Source organism: Podarcis filfolensis (assembly GCF_964270895.1).
Source record: "Podarcis filfolensis genome assembly, chromosome: 5".
NCBI classification, from domain to species: Eukaryota; Metazoa; Chordata; class Lepidosauria; order Squamata; family Lacertidae; genus Podarcis; species Podarcis filfolensis.
Window position 1 is genome coordinate 70810092 of NC_139608.1, and position 14969 is coordinate 70825060.

The window sequence follows — 14969 nt, forward strand, 5'->3', positions numbered from 1 at the left end:
AAATTTATATTAATTGCTCCACCCATTTTTGCCTCTGCTCCTACAAGCTCCAGCATCACATGGCGTCCAGAAGGTTGTCCAGAAGAGAATGTGGTTTTCAGGATGACAAAGGTTCGGGCACCAGTCTCCATCATATTTGAAATCAAGTCTCAGAAGCATGTAAATCACACTCTGCAAGTTAGAGTTAACTCTTTATAAGCAAGAACATGATTTGCACAGACTTGGCCGAGTGTCAGGCCTAATGAGGACAGAAGCTCATCCCTGGTACGTCTGATCCCATGGATCAGTTGCCAAGACTAAAAGCCCCCACCTCCCCACAGCTGTCTTAAGTCCCCTCCAGGGTTTTTCTAAAGCAACATCAGACTGTGCCTGCATGAAGCTAACTTCTTCACCCCTTTTATGCCTCTTTTTGTTCAGGGAAACTAGAGGGGAAGGGAGCTTGTTGCAGCAGGAACGGGAGACACCCATGACTCTTCATCAGCCAGACTCATCTCTCCCTCTTGGCCTCTCATCCCCCTCTCCTGTTTCAGCTTCTGCCACTGATTCTGGACTTATTTCTGCCAAAGACTCCCAACTTCCGCCTCCTCCTCCCAGTCTCCTCTCTCTGACCACTCATCATTGTCCCACCACCAGTCCCCACGCTCTGAGCTTTTTTCCCTTGGGGGATTTCCCAGAAGCTTCCAGTGTGGTGTAGTGGTTAAGAGCGGTAGTCTCGTAATCTGGGGAACCGGGTTCACGTCTCCGCTCCTCCACATGCAGCTGCTGGGTGACCTTGGGCCAGTCACACTTCTCTGAAGTCTCTCAGCTCCACTCGCCTCACAAAGTGTTTGTTGTGGGGGAGGAAGTGAAAGGAGAATGTTAGCCGCTTTGAGACTCCTTCGGGTAGTGATAAAGCGGGATATCAAATCCAAACTCCTCCTCCTCCTCCTCTTCTTCTTCTTCCTTCCACCGTTCCTCTGTGTCCAACTAGTCTATGACCTCAGTTCTGGTTGGTTGCCTCTTTATTTTTATTTCCCGCCCCCCAGGTCAAGCAGCTTGACTCATTGTTGCCACCATTTTAATTCCCTTATAATGCAATACCACACTTTGCTCTGCACCCGCCACACACACCTGGAGTTGGCCCTCTTTCAATAACCTAAAAATGTAATACACATAGGTAAAGGGATCCCTGACCATTAGGTCCAGTCGTGACCGACTCTCGGGTTGCAGCGCTCATCTCGCTTTATTGGCTGAGGGAGCCGGCGTACAGCTTCCAGGTCATGTGGCCAGCATGACTAAGCCGCTTCTGGCGAACCAGAGCAGCACACGGAAACGGCATTTACCTTCCCGCCAGAGCGGTACCTATTTATCTACTTGCACTTCGTGCTTTCAAACTGCTAGGTTGGCAGGAGCAGGGACCGATCAATGGGAGCTCACCCCGTCGTGGGGTTTCGAACCGCCAACCTTCTGATCAGCAAGTCCTAGGCTCTGTGGTTTAACCCACAGCGCCACCTGCGTCCCCGGATATATAATACACATATATCCACCTAATTCTGGATCCCCCAAAACTAGTTTGGGGGGGAGGGACTACAGAACTACAGAAATTTAAAATCTCTAAATAATACAGATAGCCGCATGCAACTACTTGAAAATGGATGAGTGCATTTCTTCGTGGTGGCCAGCCATCTGTTAATGTGAAACTGCCATGTGATTTGGAAAATAATTTGCTGCTTCATGATTTACAACTCCGAATAAGATCTCACCCAATTAAGGCATAAAGGTCAAATATTTGTCCGTGTGGGGCCAGACAAGTGTGTACCTCCCATAACAACTGACCTGAACCTCTGGGTAGGCTTCTTTAGAGGTTTCAAGCTCAAGTTTCCCTGAATAGTTTTCTATTAGACATGTTGATTGTTGGGTTTGCATACATGCAAAGAAGGGGAGCTGTACCAAGTTGAAATGCTAAAAGAGCATCTGCTATACAAATCCTGGCTATTGCCCTGTTTTAAGAACATAAGAGCCATACTGGATCAGAACAAAGGTCCAGCATCCTGTTCTCACAGTGGCCAGCCAGATGGAACCTGTAAGTAGGACCTTGAGTGCAACAGCATTCTCCCCACTTATGATTTCCAGCAGCTGGTATTGGGCTGGCCAGTCCATACTGCGCTGCTAGTCCAAGTCTTGGATAGTTGAACAGGAGTAGTCTTACTGTTTGGGGCTGAATGCTTCACACCAACTGGCCTACCCAGGAGTGCCACACAGACAATAATTTACCTATATGAAATGCTTGTAGGACTCCTGTAGCTGCACTAAGGATGCAATTACTGTTCACCTGTCCAGATTTAACAAATAGACAATGCAGTTTTCTTTCCTGGGGGAATAAAATAATCAGCCAAGTCTAATAAGTTTTTTAAAGCATGCCCTATCTAAATCTTCCTGACTAGACCAATATAGTTGCTGCTTAACGCAGATTTCTTTATTCATGGTGTTGGGCTTTTTGGTACAGTTTATTTTTTCTTTGTTTATTTTTTCTGTGTAGTGCAGACAACAACAAAAAAAGAAGCAGAGAGCTCAGGTGGGAGTCTGAGCTCTAAATGTGTTTGTAATCAACAGATTAGTTAATCAGCCATGATTTATTAATGATGAATTAATTATCCCTGATTTTGCATTTCTCCTGGCTAAATGGAGCTTTAAAGAGGTTATTTTATTAATCATCGTGGTGCTAATTGCAGACACTTACAGAAGGACTGCTAATTAAACATGCAACCGTGTGCAGAACGAGGCCTTGGCTGCTGAGAGTGGCAAGAATAGAAGACCTCGTTTTCTGAGCAGTGAAACTTCATTCCCCATGAAATATTACTGTGTTGACCCGACCATACTAATTAGTTGCCAAGATCTGTTTTAATACATTACAGTTTTTTCCATCAGCAAAAATAAAATACCTGGTTATGTGTGAGGTGTTTGTGGGTTCTTTTGCTTCTTTTTGCACCCTCCCAACCTACATTGGAAAGTTCAGTGTGTTGTTCTTCCATTGCCTCTCCTTGCTACCATTCTAGAGGTACTGGTAAGTCAATACCACCAGTGTTGTGCAGATCTGTGTCATGAACTGGCAGGACAACGAGAAGGAGGGAGAGGATCCTGGCGAGGGGTGTAGCTGGGACTGGGACACACCAGGGCAAGCAGAGAATGGAGAAGGAAGTAAAAGGGGATGGAGGATGGTGAGGGGATGGAGGTCAATGCACAGGAACCAGAGCAGCAGGACCCATCACCAGAGCCAGAGGGGCCCTGTCCCCATGTACATGGGCTGTGAGGTGTAGGGAGCAGTGGGAGTGGCACTCTAGGAGGCTGAGGCAGGCAAGGGCCAGTAGCCCAGCTCTCTAGCTGGCCACTAGTTCTGGAAGGAGGGTTGTGATTCCTCAGCTGCAGTAGGCTTAGAACAGGTGAGAGTCACCTGCCTCATCAAGCCCAGATGCTGCAATCAGCAGGCATAGTGTAAAAGGGAAGCTGAGCTGAGCTGAGGTGTTGTGTCTGCTCAACTGCCCTTGGCTTGGATGCTCCTGGACCACTTGGGGACTGTGCTTTAGGATTGTCTCTGGAGTGTATCCTGACTGGGACTTCAGACTTCGCTACTTGGATTGACCCTGGACTGTGTTTCCTGAACTTTGGACTTCGCTTGTGTGGTCTGACCCCCCCCCCCCGACTTTGGACTTGCTACCAGGTAGGCCAAGGGTTCAACTTCAGGACAATCTGGTTTTCCCCAGTCTATTTGTTGCTGTGAGCTGTGTCAATCCTCTCATGAGAATAAGACGGAAGGGGAAGCCCCAATGATATTTAATCCCAGCTTCTTGCAGTTTAATCATACAAGCACATAGATTTATTCCCCGCCCTCCCCCCTGCCCGTGTTTCATAAGCCAGATCCTGCATCACCATAACTGGGCTGTTTTTATAAGTTATGGATATGAGGTTCCTCAGTTTGTTCCACACTTGCTCCTTTCTGTAATAGGCAAAGCAGACAACTATATCACACGGGACAGGGAAGCTCCTCCCTCAGTTTGGGTCCAGGTGCTCAAAACCATTAGTGGAGATTATGAGGTCTGAAAGCAGTGATTTAAACCATGAGGCAATAAATTGTGCAGATCACTCTCTTCCACTCCCTCTTTAAAACAACATAAACACAAACTAATTTTCCTATTTTGATTTTCTGCATCTTCAAGCTTGCTGCGAATACATTTTCTTTTTGTAATTCTTTGATCTTTTTGTCATGGATTTGGCTTAATTTTTCTGTTGCTGTAGTTTCTGTTCTGTCAGTTTCATTTCCATTGGAAGCATTAGTGCTTTCTGAGTATTTTTAAGAAGCTCATTCATAGCTGCTTCTTGTGCTGCCAATTCTCTTAAGGTATACCAAATTTCTTTCTCCAGTGAGGAAGAGGCCTTTATTGAGGGTGATGCCATCTTGATTGCGGCCTTGATTAGTGTCCTTGTTGAGAAGTGAGCCTTCTGTCTTCAGGCAGGCAGAATGGAGGGAGGCCTTTTGTTTTCAGCTTTTCTGAACCCATTCTCTCCTTTCTTCAAGATTTTTTTTTGGGGGGGGGGTTAGACAGCAGGGGCTTTTCCTGTTTTTCTGGATCTTGAAGCAGAGCTTAGAGTTTAAGCGGTCGTCTTATCTCCTTTGTGGCCACGCCTGCCTCAGTCATCTGTTTTGAGAAATTTTCTGTGCTTGGGTGCAGTTTACATAAAGGTAATAGAATACTGGTAGGGTGGAGAGGGAATTTACAGTTTGTGATTGTGAGCATGCAACACAGTTACTTTACTGTCTGCGATTGTTGTAATGTACAGTTCAGAACGGAATGAAATAGCAAAATACCTGATAAGCAGTAAATATAATGCTAATGGAGAAGTAAAACAAACAGCCTTAAGGATAAGACTACACATTATACCTCAGCAAACATATGCTTCCAAGCCCAAATTGGCCTGGGCAACAAAAATGTGTCGATTTAGGGGGGATTTATAGGGGAGAATTGACAGCCAGGAGGGAGTTCTTAACCTTTCCCACACCTGCCAGTTATCTCTTCCAGATAACCTCAGAGTTACTATTTGCTTAAAAGTATGGTTGGCTAAAAAGCAGGCAAAAATGGTTTGAAGGGCATCTGCAGAGGAAGATTGATGGGAAGGCAAAGAGTTAAGCGGCCCATCTTTGGCTTACGAAGTATAATGTGATACGGAAAAGTGAAATGAACACTGGGGAAGAATGTAAAACAAAATCAGGAAAAAGCCAACATTTTCCATATGAAGCTGTTTACATAATCAGTCTACGTGAGGAAAGTGTGAGGGACCTGAGGAAAGTCAAGAGGGAAATCAACCAAAGGAAAGTAAATTTGCAATAGTGATTGTCAGTGTTGGAAATAAAAACCAAGAAGAAGAAACTACTGATCTCTACACAGCAAGAGGTCATTGCTAGACTGAGCATCCAGAAAGGAGGGAGGGGGTGAGGTAGCGGAGAAAAAGGAGGGACGCTTAGTGACAGCTGAGGCAAATACTGTTGAGAAACGAACTGATTTCTTTGTCTCACCATCTAATGACAGGGAAACTTATGCTAGAAAGACAATTTTCCCAGGGGAAAAGAAAGAAATGAAAATTAAGGGTGACACCAAAATAGGCAAAAAAAAAAAAAAGCTAGAAAGGAAGCAAAATGGTTGCTGTTGCATTTTGATGTTAGAGAAGTCAATAAAATGAAAAATGAAATCATTTTGCCACAGCAGTTGCTGTATGGACCAATCGCCAAGGACTTAAAAAAAATAAATACAAGCATGAAAGCAGTGATGTAGAACCACTGCCCTTGCAAACTTTGGTAAAGGAAAAAGGAATATGTTTAATTAATATAAGCTAGTTCTCGTTTATTTGCCTAATTGGCAGTATATAAAAGTGTCCACAGGCAGTATAAAATACCCACCCAGAACCTAGTTTTGAAAAAGAGGCAGTTGTTGCTGTGAGAATGTTAAAGAACAATGCATTTTGTTGGGGCAAACTCTGATGGAATAGGGCAGGCAACACAGATGCATAGACTGTGTTCACACATCACCAACTACAGTAAGTGCTTTAACTATGGCCGGGCACAAACAAGTAGCATGCTAGCGCACACTGTTTAGAAGTCACCACTTTGCTCCCCCCCCCTTTTATTGTCCATACTGTTCCTGGAAAAGGAAACTTGAAGCCTTGGCTTGCTGTGTTTTCCAAATCACAAGTGGTAAACCAGCAACAGACCTTAGCTACTGTACATGGTTCGTTTAGAGACAAGCAAACCATGTACTCAGGTTTTGACAGCAGACAAATAATTTAATGTGATATGCAAACCATTACTGATCTTAGGGTTGGCAAAAAAGCTCAATAACTTTTCTGTCTGGATTCTCACTGTTCGAAATATGGTGAACCTACATTGGGGACCTCTGCTTTGATAAGTTTATGAGGAATCCTAGAGTACCCTGATGCTTTACACCATCATTAATTTCCAAAGGTGTCACCTTATCCATCTTTATTTTATTTGGAAAAAAAACTATACATTTATATTAAAGTTAAACAATTTCATTGTAGACCAGTTTGCTGTGAAGGAAATTTACTTTGGGAGAAATCCACTTTGGGATAAGTGGAGGTTGAGTGATTAGTATTGTTCCCTCACTAGGTAATGAGGAAGTAAAGTTGTTTGCATGCATAGACAACTATTTAAGAAAGGCCTTGATGCTTTATTGGTCTAATATTGCAGCCTCTGGACAACATATAGTTAAAATATAAAAACGATTTTCCTGTCACTTTCCAAACTGCAAAAAGTGGCTTTGTCACACTAGGGAGGCAGAGAACTTTAATCCACTTTAACCACACAAACCAAAAATTCTGGTATGTGCTTGAATCCCTCTTGCAAACACACACACACACACACACACACACACACACACACACACACACACACCCTTCTTGCCGGCATTTATGTGTAATGTCAGCTTTGGGTCTGTTTGAGCTGTGTTACAACTCCTGCTGAAGTATCTATACTTAAAAAAAAAAACCATTTAAGAGACTCTACATACTTAGCATTTTAAAAACAAAATGACATAATTAAAATCCTCACTGATAAGCACCCACAAGATACCTTTGATAATTAGCTAGAAACAGCCTTGATAAAGTAACAATTTCAGCAGAAAAAAAAACACATTCAGAATGAGCACCTGCTCTTTTAAAATTACTCTGCTGCAGGTCCCAGCCCAGGAGAGTTTGCAGATGGTTTTATATTTACAAACCTGACCTCAGCAGCCCTTCATCAATCTTAAACCAAGCGATACTTCAGAAAGCATTGAACATTCTGTTCCAGGATCCTGCAATCTTCATATGTTTGCTAACTAGAATACTAATTAATTAGGGATTTTGATTTTGGGCTTGTTTTTAACTCTTACCAAAAGCTCAGGACTGTGCACTGGGCAATTGGTTCTGGAGTATGTGGAACTCAGCTAGACAGTATCATCACTCATCAACTCATTCTAATGGCAAACTCAGGCAGTGAGTGCCAACAATTATGTAGCCAAACTTAGGTTAGAAATTAGCTTAGAATATTTGTCATTGGGGCAGGGGAATTTTAAAGTTTTGTAATGGTAGCTTGAATCTCTCTCAGTTGCGAATTGCTCTGAATGTTGATTGTGAACTAACAACTTAACAAAATAAGCAGGTCTCATTTGTGCCACTGGTTTGCCCCATTAGAGATTTTTAAAGCATGCATTACCGGCCCTAGAGCTGCCATTGTCTAGCTACTTAAAGATCCTAGAGAAATTGCATGTTTCGTCATTATTTTTCACCTTCATTTTCTTTTGTTTATCAGCAGGGGGCAAAATATTTAATTAGGTCAGGGGCATTTATAATCTCTTCTGGGCCAGCTCCATCCATAACACTGGACGCCACTTCTAACTTAATTCCAGTCAGGCCCGCTACTCCACTGGAACATATGGATAACCTATAAGCCTTTAGTAAAAGGTGGGGGCCTCCCTGCTGAGAAAAGGCTATGCAAGAAAGCAGAAAGGCAGTCCGCATCACTAGTGGAGGTCAAAGCAGCACTTAGACCAAACAGCATCTGGCGTACTGTGCCAATTGGAAATCAATGAGAAACTCTAGGTTGTAGGTTGTAATTTTATGCCCATTTGCACAAGAAAATAACCCTGAATTAAAAAATAATAGGCCTCTGTCATTCACCAATACACTTATGGCAATGCATCTCTGACAGTTGAATGGTTGACAGACCAAGCAATGGATTATGACATTGCTTATGAGAAGGTGAGCCAATGTGGTGTCTTCCAAAACAATTCCCATCATCCTTGGTCATTGGCTACGCTGGCTGGGGCTGATGGGAGTTGTAGTCCAACAACATATGGCGGGCACCACATTGGATACCGCGGGCCTAATGAAGCTGAACCTTAGCTAGGTGAATACAGAACACCATTGACCAAGCGGTAATTTACCACGGAGAGCATCCACCCACTCGATAAGCTAGTCTATAACATCCTACTGAAGTGGCACATGCTAGTACTGCACACAATTAAACAACAACAATTAAGAATGTGGAGGGTCAAATTCTCCGTGCCATATAGCAGGATTTATTTATTCATTTAAATAAATTTATATCCCACCGTAGATCCCACAGAAGCCCAAGAACAGTGGCGGATTTGGGGCTCTTAAATTTCAGCACCCCCTGACTCTCTCACTCCGTTCTACAGCATTCTTGTGGTGCCCCCTGCAGCACGGTGCCCAGTGCGGCCGAACTGGTCGCGTGACTCTAAAACCACCTCTGCCAGGACAGAAAATGCACAAATGATAAAACAATTTACAAATCTAAAAAAAAAGTCTAAAAACAATTCCAAAACAGATGTTACAGATACCTGGCCTGCTAAAATGTGATTTCATGCCCATCCTGTTGAATTACCACTTGGTAAGTGGAAATCTTAGAGGAATTCCTATTTAGGATGCCAGTCTGCATTAATTATTATTACTTATATAGACTTTGGGTTAAGTTGGTTATAATACATCTGGCATATCTTTGGTGCCTTCCCTGTTTCTTGTCCAAACAGCCAAGCTAGGAAACAGGCTGGTACAAAAGACTACTCCTTCCCTATACCTTGCTAATTGGGCACATAGAACTGGTTTTATTATAATAAATTGGATCTTGGATATAAGGCAAGTGGGGGGAACCTGTGGCCCTCTAGATGTTGCTAGAATACAACTCCCACCATCCCTGGTCATTGGCCATGCTTAGTTGGGTCTGGGGGAGATGGAGTCCAACAACGAGGGGAAGGCCAAAGGGCAGCTCTACTATGGACCTAATGAAGCTTAGGTTTCAGGGCCCCTAATCCCAGAGGGGATCCAGAAGCAACTGACTCCGTATAAAGTAGCTTCCTATGTTCCTAAGGAAGGTGGTATCTACACACATATAAAAAATGCTGTGAAAATGCTTTTTTAAAAAAACGTTTTTAAAAACACATTGAATTTTGCATAGTTCACTGTTGCCATCTAGTGTCATATTTGTATATTGCACTTTACAACACATTTAAAATGATTTATTTGCATCTGTGTAGCTGAATCGTAAGATTAAACTATATTTGCTTATATCCACCCTCTGTTAAACTTTCATTTCGCAATCCCTAGTCCTGCTCTCTTTGTTGTTTACCTCACTGTTGAAATTTTGACTCCAAACTCTTGGGACAAGGACCTATCTTTCTTTCTTTGCTTAACTTTGTTTATGAAGTGTCATATACCATTATGATCCTAGATAAAGTGCTAGCAAGCAAGCAAGCAAGCAGTTATTAACAGATTTGCAGCCTATTTTTGAGTAGTGGTTCTTGTTTCCAATAAGCACTGATTTGATCTAGTAGCCTAGCATGTGCTTTTACAAAAACCACAGTGAGTAAATAAATGATTTTGAAAGATGAGCCAAATAAAGCAAACCACGGGGTTGTAAATGAGACTCAAGTGCAGTTTGATTAGCCATAAGAAAGGGGCCATGTTTAAGTTTCTGTTCCAAATGTGGTAATAACGTGATTGCTCCGTTTACAAACCTTTGTGCAGCTATAACTATTTGTGAAAATTTTGTGCATATATCCAGTTTGAATGTTTGCTGGAATTTAAGTAGAGATCTGATGCTCCGGGGTGGAAATGAACAGCTTCATGACAATCTTAAATTATATTTTCCATTTGTTTATATCTAAATCACAAATGGTTGTTAGGAAAGCAAATGATGGAGGGAAAAACAATCAGTGCACAGTTGAAAGAACAAGTAATGATCTTGCTGGAACGAGAACATAATACAGTTCTTTAAAAATTGAAAATGTACCAGACATTTTGCTAATGAAATAATGGGGATGGTCGGGTGACCATATTAACTACACCATTTAGGATGCAGAATATTAGGAGCAGAGTGACGGTGCCTAACAGACTAGGTTCAGCATCTGTCATGCTGGAGTCCACTAATGCTCAATTGCATCCTATTGTTTTCAGATTATTCAACTTCATTCATTGTCATTGCCTCTGTGAAGGATTAATCAACTGTTTGCAACCACATGATGTTTTGGAGTCATAGTGGGAACAATTGGTCTACAGTTTTAGATCAAAATGCCATGTTACAAGTCTGAATGAAAAGATGACTCGTCCATAAATACTCGGTAACAATTTAATTAGTCTGAAAATATATATAAAACATTGTTGCTTTGCTTTGTAACACACAGCACATTTGGAGGAGAAAATATTTGAAAGGCGTGGGGAGGAAACATCCTCACAGTAAAACTAAAATAAGCTAGAAAAATATTCTTCAACCTCTATACGTATAATAAGTAGCCTAAAAAGTGAACATACGATAATTCAATAATTTCATTGTCAGTATTTCTTGTCGTTAGTCTTTTGTTTGACAGACTTCTTTATTATGTATTAAGCAGGCTTACAAGGCACTAGTCAATACTTTGCTTGATGTTGATCTGGCTGTTTGAAATAGATGTGAAGAGGATGTTTCTATATATTTTTGCTGGAGGTCAATAATGTATATTTATATGAAATCTGTAGTATGCATCCTGAGGCAACTGTAAGGTGGATTTCTAAATCCATTTTTTAAATAATTTGAATATTATAAATATTTAAAGTTCAGTTCAAATATATATAAGCAACTACACACACACTGAGGTTCATTGGTGCTTTATGAAATATTACACTTCGCACTGTGGCAATTGGGAAAATCCCTAACTCTGCCATATGCCCAACATGCTTCACTTTGCAGTTAGGTTTGTGTGTTCCTTTAAAGCTGTTTGCAAATTCTCTTCCTCTTGGGCTTAGATATCCTTATTAGCAGCAGCTTCTTCTCCCAACCAAGCACTTTCAAGCAAATTCAGACTCAATGCTGTGATGTGTCAGGAAAGGTTTTTGCTGAGCTGCAGAAGGTTATTCATTGAAAAGACCTTTTGCTTAGCTGTTGTGATTCTTGTGGGGCCAGCCAGACACTAGTCCAGATGGCAAGTTGTTAGTGCTGGACAGACATGGCTTTGGGAGACTTTTCAACAGATGAAGCCTGCAATGTCAGGATTTTGTTGGAGGAGGTTTTTTTGTGTCGTTCCCAGGGTGGGAAGGTGCTGGGATGGAAATACAGGGCCGCCCACCCACCTGCTGCCACCTGTTCAGCTTTTGCCAGTGCCTCTATAAAGACTTCCCTTGCTTGTAATTTAGGCTCACTGACCAACACTAGGAACCGAGGAGGAAACAAGAGCGTTTCTCTCTCTGTCTTAGCATCCGCGTAAGACAGCATCACTTGAAGAAGAATTACGAAGACTTTATTCCTCTCTGCCCACTGTTACTGTACAGTCAATTGGAATAATTTTTATTTTTTGTCCTGTCCATTGAAACTTTTTTTTGGATTAAAAGGACTCTTCCTCCTTTTTTGGGTCCATTTGAAACCTGAACTTTTGAGAGCAGCAGTGCCATTTGTTCCCCTGTCATTATCAAACAGAATGAAATGAAGACAAATAAAAACATCCAATTAATTGCCATGTGCATTCCTGATTTCAGTCTTTAATCTGAGGGGTGAAGGAACAATTTTAAGCCTCAGTATTGTTTTGCAAGTGTGGGGAGATGTTGCTTTTCCAAAAAAGTCCATCTTCTTGAACTCCAGGTGAAGCTGGTTTTTTTTTCTTTTTCTTTTTAAAACGAGAACGAAAAAGGAGAATCGTAGCAAAAGCTTTCTGTCTACCAACGCATTCATTGGCTGCAGTTCATTCATTTGTTTATTTGCGAAAGCATCCCACATGAAACCCTGCAAACTGAATAGCAGCATGGATGCTAGCTTGGAAACGGACCTCCAGTGCCGAAACGGAACAGTCTGTGCAGCAAAGTGTGGCTCTGAGCGCGTGGAGAGCACTGCCAAGCGCAGGCTGGCTGCCAACGCCAGGGAAAGGAGAAGAATGCAAGGGCTCAACACTGCCTTCGACCGCCTACGCAAAGTGGTCCCCCAGTGGGGGCAAGACAAAAAGCTGTCCAAATACGAGACGCTTCAGATGGCCCTGAGTTACATTATGGCCCTGACGAGGATCCTCGCTGAAGCCGAGAGATACAGTGCAGAGAAAGGCTGGATTAACTTTCACTGTGAGCATTTCCACCAGGAGAGTTGCCACGCTTACACAGGGCAGAAGGTGGCAGCTGAAACAGACCCTTATGCGCAGAGACTTTTCAGTTTCCAGCCAGATCACTACTAAATGGGCAATTAAGAAATCACTGTGGACTTGCAAAGGCCCGCTTGGTCTTTTGTGTAAAAGTATTTGAGAACAGGAACTTAAAACAGCTGCATAAGGTAATCTTTGGTGGTTGTAGCCTTGTTCTTTGCCTGCAACGCACTGAGCTCCCTGGAACAAATTGATTTGGAACATTTTCCGATGCTTCATTTAATTCCTACTTTGAGGATGCATTTTTGTTTCCTGATTTAATTGTGTATCTTAAAATAGAAAACAGAAATTATACTGTTTAGTCCTCAGAGAAGTAACTTAAACTTTGTAAGTTTGCCATAACAGGTTCTTTGAGACCAAATTGTGTAGGTTTAACTCATCTACAACTTACCACTTCTCTGGCGTATGCTCGAAATAGAGCTAGTTTCAAATAGTGTTTATGGAATGCTTAGATGTTCCTCTGTGCTGACTGTAAAATCAGATTAGTTCATGTGATAATGACATTATGATAAAATAATTGCATGAAAATAGAGACTTTAGAGTTGGTAGGTTATGCTGATTCTGTATTTTTTTACATTGTTCTGTTTCCTTGAAGCCATAGGAAATTTTGTAAACTAAACTACAAATAAACATGGTTTTCTCTCATACAAAATGTTATTACATTTTAAAAGAAGTAGGTTCCTATAGTGGGAGTTATATGTACCCAGTAAAGGTGCTGCTGTGGCTACTACTTTTGGAATTTGTAGTTAATGTAACAACAGCAAATGTTCAACATAAGGCTGGTTTTATTTCTCATGCCTTAGGATCGGGGACACATCAACACATCTCATTATAAGCAACCTTTGAACTGGTTTCATTTTCTAATATGCTGTATTATACCACTGTTATAGCCAGGCATGTATTGAGTTTGAATTGAGCAAGCAGCAAAAGAGCGAGCCTGTGGAAAATCTTTCACACACTCAGAATGAACAGCCTTGTGCCTTACCTTGTACTTTAGCATTGAGCCAGCAGGGAAATTCTTTCCATCAGTGCTTGTCAGTGGGATGTGATATGCCAATATTATATATCATGACCAATATTCTGAATTTTTTTGAAATATAGTCCAGTCATTTATGGTGTTAGTAGTAGGCTGAACATACTGAAGTAACGGAAGCAGGGGGTTTATCTAGTGGTGTGGAGAAAGCGGGGTATCAAGACCTTTGGGGCAGGTATCTGCTTTCCATCAAGTTCACAACAGGAAAATATATACTGCCAATACTTGTTCTTATGCAGAGCAAACAGGCGTGCATACATCCTATATGCAGTTAATAGGAGTCTGTTGATTTGATCTGGAAAGTGGCATAGACCTTGATGGCATTTAGGGTTGTGGTCAATGTTAGTTCTACATTGAAATGAATGGCCATGACTACCCTAGGTCTATTAATTTCAGTGGGTCTACCCTGAGTAAAACTTAGCTGGCTACAACCGTCAACCTTTTCTGCCGCACAAAAAGCTGTTTGCTCCTCTGGTGGGCGGAGGAATCGGGTGCCTTTATCATTTCTGATAACATGATAGTAATCTTTCTAACGAGAAGACGTTTAAAAGGTCCCTGCATTAAGTGCAACTTTATTAAGTGTTTTACTTTGGCTGGATCATGCCCAAATGTCAGCACATAACATAAAATGTAACTCAAGATTTAACACAGTTGCCTTTGCCTACAAAAATACTAGAAGATTTTAATCTCTCTAAATGTGGCCATACTACTGCAATAAAGAATAGCTTATTAGTGAAATACTAAAGCTCTTCTAAAAATGTAATCCCTCACTAGCCTTTTGAATATACTTAGGTATGGTTTGCCTGCTACCAGTTGAAAACGTTTCTCCATTATTGTCACCAATTGCAAATAGTTTGCGTCCTCTACGGCTTGTGCCCTGTTGATGTTGTTTGGTATGCATAGAGCCACATAATGGCATCCATTACTCAGAATGGGTGGCCAGAAAACACCCCCTCTATAGCCTTCCTCCCCTTTCCCAGGACTTTGGTCTGTCCATTAAGCAAAATGATACCCAAAATGATCTCTGGTAGAGATGCTTCTAATGAGTGGGAGAAATGCACACCATGGGTGACATGCCTTCAGCACTTTGAGTGGGGGAGGAATCCCAAAACTTTAATCTTTCCCCATGTGAAGACTTGTAGCTATTTAAAAGATCGTTTAATTGCTGTTGTTCACAAGACCTGAATGCTGCTGCTAAAAGTGTAGCTAATATTTGCTTACTGGCACCAGGATTT

At 41.8% G+C, this 14969-nt stretch overlaps 1 long non-coding RNA gene across 1 annotated transcript; it reads left to right on the forward strand.

The window, feature by feature from the left end:
- The first annotated feature begins 5739 nt into the window (after positions 1-5739).
- LOC310762884 lies at positions 5740-13353 on the forward strand. Its single transcript, XR_014548279.1, has 2 exons — positions 5740-6066; positions 10501-13353. It is a non-coding gene; the product is annotated as an uncharacterized lncRNA (long non-coding RNA).
- Positions 13354-14969: the final 1616 nt, after the last annotated feature.